The sequence below is a fragment of the Mixophyes fleayi genome, chromosome 1 (assembly GCF_038048845.1).
Source record: "Mixophyes fleayi isolate aMixFle1 chromosome 1, aMixFle1.hap1, whole genome shotgun sequence".
In the NCBI taxonomy this organism is placed as follows: domain Eukaryota; kingdom Metazoa; phylum Chordata; class Amphibia; order Anura; family Limnodynastidae; genus Mixophyes; species Mixophyes fleayi.
In genome coordinates, this window is record NC_134402.1 from 47801473 (window position 1) to 47810066 (window position 8594).

The window sequence follows — 8594 nt, forward strand, 5'->3', positions numbered from 1 at the left end:
TAGCCCACTGCTCTTTTCTTTGTACACTTCTTCACTTGGTGATCTTATCAGCTCCTTCGGCCTCCAGTACCATCTCTATGCTGATGACACCCAAATCTACTTCTCTTCACCTGTACTCTCCCCTTATATCCTCAATAAGGTGTCCTGCTGCCTCTCTGCTATTTCCTCCTGGATGGCCCAACATTTCCTTAAACTTAATATGGCCAAATCCGAACTTATCATCTTCCCCCCCCTCTAGTGACTCCTCCCCTCCCACCCTCTCCATCACTATCGGTTCTTCCATCTTCTCCTCTTCACCTCAAGTTCGATGCCTGGAGGTCATCCTTGACTCACTCTCCTTCACCCCTCACATTCAATTCCTTGCCTAATCCTGCCACTGCCATCTCCGCAACATAGCCCGGATCAGAGCCTTCCTCCCCTCTGAGGGCACCAAAACCCTGATCCACTCTCTTATCATCTCCTGCCTGGATTACTGCAACCTGCTAATTACTCGACTCCCCTGTGCCCATCTTGCTCCTCTTCAGCCCATACTCAATGCTGCCGCCCGACTTATCTACCTCTCCCACCGGTCTTCATCTACTTCCCCTCTCTGTCAAGCACTTCACTGGCTCCCCCTCCGCTTCAGAATCCTCTTCAAACTCTTCACTCTTACTTTTAAAGCCCTCTCTAATTCCAATTATCTATATCTCTCCGACCTCATCTCCACTCATACTCCTTCTTGCCCACTGCGGTAATCCAACGATTTACATCTGATCGGATGCCTTACCTCCCATCTGATCATCACCTCTCATTCCCGCTTTCAAGACTTCTTCCGTGCTGCCTCCCCCTTCTCTGGAATAATCTCCCCCACTCTATCAGGCTTTCACCTAACCTGTCAAACTTAAAATGCTCCCTTAAAACACACCTATTGAGGTTAGCCTACCCTTCCTCCACCTAACCCTGTCCTTCTCCATCCCTCTTTTCTCTAACTCTTACTAAACTTTCTATAGCTCATCCCTCTTGCTTACTCTCTGCTCCTCTCCCCTCAATGTTCTTGTCCCTCACCCCCTCTTGCCACTGTGTATCGCCTGTCAGTCTCCCGCTCACTTTTAGATTGTAAGCTCCCTTGAGCAGGGCCCTCTTTCCTCATGTCCTCCTCCTCTTGTTTTCCTTTGCCCATAGCCCTCCGCCCCTTCTCTCAATTTTGTCACTTGACTCCTGCCCCCATCTTTCCTTTTCTCCCGTGCCTCCTCTTCTCTATCTCTGCCCTGATCCTGTAAATGTTACCCAATAATATTGTTATTACATTTGTTCCCTCCCACTTTTTGCTCCCTATGAGCATACATGGAGTATGCCAACACTCAGAAATAATTGAGGAGAGGAACTTTAAGGAAGAAGATCTTGGTGCTGAAGCAGTTTTGTTATCTACTACATTTGCATTTGTGTAAGTGCATTTTCAAGAGGTTCTCTGAACCATAGGTGAAAGAGAGTCCCTCTAAATATCTGCACAATTGAATCTCCTCTTGTTGTTTCACTCCATGTTTTTTTCAGTGGCTTGGGAACTTGAAGATTGTACACTATTTCAGGCACTTATATTGTGAAAGGATCATTGACACAGGGTGCATGCATATATATTTGAAAATATTACACTATCATTGTTTCGTTTAAATTTGAGAATATCTACCCGTGTTACCTAAACATCACTCCAAGTTATCTTCTAGCAACATCAAGTATATCAGGATTACCAGGAGGGGCCCAGTGCTTTTGCCCAGGACCCTATAGAGGCAAAGTCCTAAAGTTTTACCCCCCTCCCCTAGAGGACCGGACTCAATGTGGAGTAAGTTGGGCTGGAAGAAAATGAAAGTGGGGGTTCTTTATGTCATTTTTTACTTTTTCCTATTCTGACAGGTAATATAGCTCAAACACATCTAAAAAATACCAGCCTTTTTTCTGACGTACATTCTTGCAAACCACAGATATAATAAACACAAGCGGATTTTGTATAAATGACATTTGAAAAAAGTTAGGATGACAGTTTCAAACCGTGTGGCTTCAAAACATGCAATTCTATGGGGCGAATTCAGCAGGCTGCGTTACTTTTGACAGTAATTGAATTCCCCCCTACGTGTGGTTTGGCCTTCATTAAATTTTACAATTTCCAAAACTGCACTTTAGTGAATCTCACCCTAAGTCCCCGTGTGTCAATCTAAAAATGAATACAATGAACAACCCTGTGTAGCAAAATCTACACAAAACTATTGTATGGCTTTACTGCACAAGATACATTAAAAATTCTAAGAAATAAACATTGAAAACACAATATCCACTTCTATGTATGCAATTTGTTGCATTAATTTAGCAGACTAAATATTTGCTTTTCTTCAACTTTTGATAGTATACGTCACTTTGAAAGACAGATAGCCGGAAAAACATTTGAAAGTGCAAGAAAGTAGCGCCTTGAACAATTAAGGAATTTACCTTCTCTAGTATAATGTTAATTTTCTTCAATATAACACATGTTACATGCAATGTTGTTATTATACTAGGTATATATTCAATTGTAACGTTTATACTTGTTGTATCTAGATAAGGAGAAACACTTTGTTACATAGTACAAACATTGGCGATACTTCACAACCATTCCTAGATTAAACAATGCAACAAACTGCTGTCAACCACTCTCAGCCGTTGGTGTAAGGAAGGGAAAATGGGACAGTATAAATAATCTTGTCCTGTTTTCACCACAAAGAAATCCATCCTTTAAATCGCCCATGCTGTCCACAAGTAAATGTTACAATTTTAGCACAATAAATTATTTAGTCGTACACTTCCATGTATAAAAACAGAACAATTTTAATCAAGTCTACTTTATTGACTATAATCTCTGATAGACACAATATGGTACACTGTTTTGTATTCAAACAAATTCTAGCATGGGTTTATAAAACACATTGTTTTGTTATGCCAAGGTCTGAAAACAAAACACAATGTATACAATTACATACAGTATTGTCTAGAGGGCATTAGTGAACTACTACAGTTTGGTCAGATATCGCATTAGTGTGTACACTCGAAACAATCATGTTTTATCGCACCAAAGCACATCATATTGTTTGATTTGGTTTTATAAACTTCCTAAGAATCACGATCAAGGATGGAACAATGTTGGGCAAATGTGGTAGTATGTACGCACTCACAATCAGCAGTGTAGGCAGATCTCTATGGAGGTTGTGGAGAGTCACAATCTTTCAGCAGATGGTTATGAGAGATGGAGATCACAGATCTGAAGGTAAATCGTGCACACATAAATCTGCATGTTCATCGGGACTTTCAGTCGTTGGTAAAATCATTACAGAAATCGCTTCTGCAGTAATATTCTGTAGTGTGTAACCAGCTTAGGGAGGACTAGTAACAGATAGTGAAACTGGCATTCAGTGTACAGAATAAGAAGTAGTGCACTAAGCAGCTACTAAACATCGGTGGTAATCGTTTTTATGATTACCACCATTCTGACATGCAGAATTCCTGCAAAAAAAAAAAGAAACAGTGAAAAGACGAAAGAAAATGAAACATTACCTTCAATCTGACGCTGGAGATGACTGGTTGAAACAGCATGCTGACAGTAAGCCATTCCGATTCCGTCTGTCAATCTAATTTTAAAGCAGCATTGTAGGGTTAAGTGTTTAAAACACTTAACCTTACTTGTCCCCACATTGCCACTTTAAATTTAGATTGACAGACGTTGCGATGATGTAAAATTGCAGTGCCGCACAGTTCTTTCATCGGAATGGCTTACTGTCACCATGCTGTTTCAATCAGTCATCTCCAGCGTCGGATTGAAAGTAAGTCTGTTTCATTTTCTTTCGTTTTTTCACTCTTTCTGGTTTCTTTTACAGGAATTCTGCGTGTCGGAATTCTCAGGATAGATATTTCGTACCCAACCCCTAAAAATATGGACATTTTTAGGGATAAAACTTCCTCGGCACTAGCCCTCGAAATAAGGGGCATTTGGCAGCTATCCTAAGTGCAAACAATAAGAATATGTAGCTGCTGTTGCACATAGTAATTGAGGGGAATCTGCAGCACAATACTAGGCTATTCTGCATTGACCGGGCCGGTGTCTACTGTATGTCCTTGACAATGTGTGGATTGGTTTCCACGCTGCAGTCACAAGCAGATTACATTGCAGACAGTGAAGCAGAAAGCGCTGTTCATATCCTCCCCCATTCTAATTAAATATTCACAACACTGAAAAAAGATGACATCAAAGTAAGTGTCATCTCAGGCCCTGACCTTCCATTATACTCAAAAATACAGTCATCAGAGAGCATAATACAACAGCACAAATACAGCTTTCGACGGGACCACATGCAGGTATTATGCACCTTTGTGGAATAGAATCTGGAACAATCCTTTATATCTCTTACCATTAGAGAGAGCAGTTTCCACATAAGCCCGTGCAGGGCGATATCTCTAGATATAGACACCAGCACGGAGCATTTGAGGGTTAAACACTACAAATTATTGATTTTAATGCAGATAAGATATTATTTTGGCACCATAAATGTCTCTGTGAAAAAAGTATGTGGGTGAATTGCATTACTTAATGACTTTTTTGGTTTTCTAACTGCATTGTCCAAGGCTAATTACCTGGGCTGATTATTTATAATACTTTTACATTTTTATACTACTTTAGGCAACTGATGTTCAAAAATTATCTAAATATATTAAAATAAAAATGCAACTGTATCCGAACAACTTCTTAAACTATATAGAATAGTAAAAAAATGTAAAAGTAACACAGAAAACAAAAGCCAAGGAGACTAATAAGCAATAATGCATCTTCCCGACAGAACATGGACCATCAGGCCCGATATCAAAGTAGGAGAGAATCCAGCATCTGGGTGCAAGGTTTGCACCAGCAAAAAAAAACATTTTGTACTGCAGGGCTGAGGGCGAGAAATGGAAAATGTACAGTCTGATTTAGAGCTGTAAGGCGGCTGGGTGCAACCTAGCCTAACAAAACTGCACTATAAAAATAAAGCTAGTCAGCATGGACATGATTCATTAAGGCATGCTGAGCACAATGTGCTTTTGATTTAAAAAGCACGTAAATTGGCTATATGCACGCTTGAAGTCAACAAGGTGCGGATCTGAAGATACATGTGGTGATGAATACGAGTGCAGCTGCTCCTAGATTAGACTAGACCTGTAGCTGGAGCAAGAGATACGGCTGAAAAACAAGTACCTGAGAGATGCCTACGCCCTTACTGTACATTGACTATGGCCCACCCTGTTTCCTTCCTGAAATTGTAGGCTGCAGTAAGAGCGCTCAAAGATGAATTAAACTTGGCTGCATTCTGTGGCATATGGTCCAGTTCTAGGTGTGCGCAGAATGATTTTACGGATTATATGCAGAAAATCATTGGCCCCATGTGTGTATATGCCCTACATGCAAGAAAAAAACAGCATTTCATCCCTTCTAGTAGAATAAGTTAGGTCAGGTGCACAGGGCCCTCTTAAGAACCTCTTGGGCCCCTGGGCACAGCAGGGCACCGGGGCCCCTATATATACAAAAAAATTTAAAAATGATTATATATATATGGGCCCTGTAGCCCAGGGGGGCCCTCCGGAGGCAGGAAAAAAAAAAACCCTGGTCTCCTCCTCCGTCGCGCTCTGCAATGGATGTCGGGCGGGCGTGATGACGTCACGCCCGACATGCACTGCCAGCGCGACGGAGGAGGAGACCAGGGAGGGAGCCGGATCGCCAGCTGACAGCACGGTAAGTATTTTCTTCCTTTTTTGCAGGGTTTTTTTTTTCCCTGCCTCCGGAGGGCCCCCCTGGGCTGCAGGGCCCCCGGGCACCTGCCCAGCGTGCCCAATGGGAAAGACGGCCCTGCAGGTGCAAGGTTTGCACCGAAGTCTAAATCATACTTGCCTACTTTTGAAAAATTATTTCAGGGACATTGTGCCAATAACATCTAGGTGCCATTGAACGGGATGTGTCCTGCATGTCAATTAAGTAATGTATAAGGAAGTAATTAATGAATTAAGTATCACCAATCAGCTGGAGGTGTCAATACGCAATCAGCCAATCAGAAGCGGCTAGATAGTGCTGCTGATAGTCATCATTGTGTATCGTTGTAGCAGTCCTCCAACACCTGCAAGAGATAGCCTTCTAAAAGACCTTTCTGCGGATGTGTCCAATTGTGTTACAAGTACGTGGTCATGCCCATAGTACATTCCACCTACGCTTGCCCATCACCGTTCCGCCTACCCAGGGAGGCATATTGAGATGACAGTCATCGGCTGTATGTGAATGTATATATATATATATATATAGATAAATATATATATATACATATACATATATATACACACATACATACTTGTGTACAATATTTGTGGTGTGCATGCACGGTATGTCCAACTTTAAATTAACTCCAGAAAATCTGAACACATTATATTTCTTTCTTGTGTCACTTTCCTTGGTCTGCATCTGTTGGGGCAATGCGGTTTGAGTGGTAACCCAGAAATATATTATTTTTCGTCCAGTATTATTACTGACATATATAATAATATTTTGAAACTTGTTCACATCTCATGACACAAGGCACCTTCTTGCTCAAAACGTAATAAAAAAAACTAATAGAGTTTCTGATAGGGTCATTCTTAAGGGTCACTTTTTTTGTTATTGCTAACTAGACAGTACAAAAAGGGGGTGTTATATTTCTGGAAGTAGGTTTGAGGCATATAGTCATTAGAAAGTTGCAGAACCAGAAACATTAGCTTAGAATAGAAGCGGCAGCTGGCTAAGCATTCTGGGAAAAGTAGGTTAAGCAAAACAGTTCAATGTTGTCTTTACCTGGCATAGAAAAAATACTTTGTACAAGTTAATTTACTTTCTCACATAGGCCTCAGCACAAATTCATGTGTAAATGGTTAATCATTTGTGACAGGTTCTGGGTAAATAGCCTTTGTTTTCAGAGGGTTGGGATGTAAATAATAAGTGTCAGCATGTATCAGACTTTAGCTAGTGACAAGGTCCAGAAAAGGACAAGGCACAAGGCTTTTATTATTTTTCGTGTACCACTGCCCAAATGCAGTTAAGGGAATGTGATTAGCCATCGAAGGCTCATTTATCCAGATTATTCAGCTCTACAAAATAAAGCTTATGTACGTCACAGAGATAATAATATAACTATGTCTGCAGTATTTCATTCAGAAAATCAACTTTTTGTAAGAACATACTTTGTATTGTTTAGTATGATATTATACAGTTGCTGCCTAATTAAGATTTTCTTTTCTAATGAAGTTCCCTGTGTGATGTTGTAGATGTTCCTGCTATCTCAGGTTATAGTTGTGTGTCATACGATATTTATTATAGAAATCGAAGGTTCATTACTGGTCTCAGACTACAGAAAGCCATAGAAGGCCGATGTCTTCAATAAAAAGAAGCTTGGTGTGATTTTCCAGCATTGAACATACTTCATATCTGCTTTTCTAGGCTCTATTAGGAGAGAAGACTTAAGACCATAAAATGATAAAATTGTGGCCACATAGTATTATTATTCAGCTAACCTATATGTGATGCAGTTTTACGACTTTGCATTGGGAGCCAATACAAGTTCTTGCAATGGTTCCCAAGTTTAAGTCAAACTGTACTGTTGTAGGGCACATGCAAACGTTTAAGATGCATTAGTACCTAATCTGGCACACTAAAACCTGGTTACATGGGGAGTGGGGGATAAGCAGGAGTACCAATCAGAAGCAGCAATCTCTGTGTTTGTAGCTCCTGTGACTGGAAACCTCAGTAGGGTGACTTTCTACCCTACATGTGAGCCTTACGAGGGCTTTCCAGTTCAACTTTTTTTAAAAATCCAAACAAAAAAAAAAAACCTCCCTAACAATAAATTGACATCCTTAGCAATATATTTATTTTTCTTACCTAATGATTCCAAAGGTGAGTGAGTGGTGCACAGACAGCGCTTACCACTCATCTAACTGCATGCAATGAATTAATTAATCAGTAACCGATTATAATAAGTATTTTGTGTTGCCACTATGGGCCACAGTTTTGGGCGCCTCAATGTACCCCAGCAAAGTTTGACCACAAGTCCATCTCAGACTAAGTTAGGGTATCAATGTAGTCCCTTGGCCTACAGCTTAGATATACTATATGTATAAAAGTATTCAGAGGCTTGACCATTACACCAACAGGGACTGTAATGACATTGTATTCAAAGACATATACTTTAATATGGAGTTGGTCCCCCTTTTGCAGTGGTAACAGCTTCCACTCTTCTTGGAAGGCTTTCCACAAGGTTGGAGTGTTTCTGTGGAAATTTGTGCCTATTCATTCTGAGCATTTATAAAGTCAGACACTGATGTTGGAGGAGAAGGCCTCTGGCTCGGAATCTCTGTTCTAGTTCATCCCAAAGGTGTTTGATGGGGTTAAGGTCAGGGCTCTGTGTGGGCCAGACAAGTTCTTCCCCACTAAACTCATCAAATCATGTTTTTGTAGTCCTTGCTTTGTGCACTGGGGCACAATCATGTTGGAATAGAAAAGGGCCTTCCCCAAACTGTTGCCAAAAGTTGCAAAAAATGACTTGGTA